Here is a 2,034-nt window from a genome sequence, read left to right as displayed (position 1 = left end):
TTTGTCAAGGACACAGTCTTAGCAACCTCCTACTTCTGACCTCTAAGGTGGCCTCAGGGCAGCTCTCCACAGAGGGATTCTCCAACCTTGGCAATGGGTTTAGACTAAGGGACTGAATCCCTCCACGGTGATGAGGAAGTTGGCAAAATGCTAGACAGACCCTGGTCACATCATCCCTTGTCTCAGTCTGACTATCAGTCTGCTTGAAACCACTAGCAGAGTGCAGAGCATGAAGCCTTTTTTGTTCTGCTTACCTTTTTCAATGCAGATCCTGTGAACAACTTCATTTTGGATTCTTTTTAAAGAATCAAAGTTCTGCCCAAAGCTAACCCTTTCTTCCTTCCCAGCAATTTGGCGCAGTTGTGTTTGGTTAGCCCTCCCAATGCCAATTGCATGAATGATGATCTGTTCAGCCCTTAGTCTCTCAGCAGGTTCCAGGACGTCATCCTGGGACATCCCATCGGTCAACACAATGAGGTGACAGGGAACCTCACTTGACCTAATCTCCCTTCCCTCCCTTATGATTTGCAGCGTGAAATCCAGGGCTGCCCCAGTGTAAGTGTTTCCTTTGAGTTGCTTGAGGTTTAAAACAGCCTTTCTTAACTCCACATCATTAGTATAAATATCAATATCAAATTCCACTTTCTTCTCATGTGAATACTGCACAGCTCCAACTTGGACTTTGTCTGGGCCAATGCTAAACATGTCTATCACGGCCAACATAAATTCCTTGATTTGCTGGAACTCCTCTTTCTGGATACTGGTTGAGCCATCGATGAGGAAATAAAGATTGGCTTCTTTTGTATCCACACAGCCTGCAAAAAAAAAAAGGAAAATGGAAATTGCATTCTTCGTTAATTATATAGAGACTCTGGAGAGAACTGGTTAAGAGGGTTTGTAGAGGAACATGAGGCTGGAAAGGTTCTAAAGAAAGAGGACATTTCAGGTTTGCACAGAGCCTGTACACTTCATCGAGCACACCCATACCCATTTTCTCCTTTGAAATTTGCAACAACCTGGTGAGGAAACTCAAACAGAGCAAGGCCTGGTGGTTTGGCTAAGGCCACACAGCCAGTAAATTAAAGAGTAAGAACCAGATTCCTGAGTTTCCAGGCTCAAAGTCAAATTGTTTTTGTAGCATTGTCACCTTCCTTTTTAGCTGTTTACGTCTTATTGTTTCTTGAGAAACGGGGTGAGCTAGATGACCTTCTTACTTCCCCAATAATCTCTTCTATCCAGAGCAACCAAAGCAATATATTTAAAACTAGAACCAGATCATATTACATTTCTACTTACATGATTTATCATTGCATTTAGAATTTTGTTTTTAAATGGCTTGATCTTTCCCCTGCTTTTCTCTCTGACCTTGTTTCCAGCAATTCTTCATTTTACTCTTAATCACTGTGCTCCAAAAACACTGGGCTTCTCTCTGTACTTTGAGTGTGCCCCAGGACTTTTGCATTTGCCCTCCTCTCTTCCTGGAAAATTCTTCCCCACAAAAATTCACATGGCTGGCTCCTTGTCATCTTATCATGGATGTGCCAACTTAAATGCCTGCTTTTCAAAAAGGCCTTCTCTTCCTCTCCAGCTAAAGCTCATCAATCATTGTCTATCCTATTACCTTATTTCCTTTATAATACCCATTGCTTTCTGAAATTTTCTTATTCATTGGTTCTTGAGCACAGGCTGTTTCCTGCCACAGAATGTCAGCTCCATCGAAGCAGACACTGCCTAGCTCTCTGCTTCTGCCCAGTAGGCCTGGTACATCCCAAGGTTTCAACAAACATTTTTTTAAAAAAAACAAGAGCTCTCCATGTTCCTTCCTTTGTTGAGCAGATTCTTTGAAAAAAAAAAAGCGCTTTAACTTTCCTAATAGTCTGTTTGCAACTTTATCTAGTCATTCGTTGCAACTGAGTAGAAGAAAGAACATACTTTGAAATCTTAGGTTATTTATGCAATTATCTGGTTGAGTCTGTGAAAGATCTTTAAAATACAAGACAATCTAGTCATTTCAGAAATATTTTCTCTTTTGAC

This window comes from Hipposideros armiger, unplaced genomic scaffold, assembly GCF_001890085.2.
Source record: "Hipposideros armiger isolate ML-2016 unplaced genomic scaffold, ASM189008v1 scaffold_818, whole genome shotgun sequence".
Lineage (NCBI taxonomy): Eukaryota > Metazoa > Chordata > Mammalia > Chiroptera > Hipposideridae > Hipposideros > Hipposideros armiger.
This window is presented reverse-complemented; position numbering follows the sequence as displayed.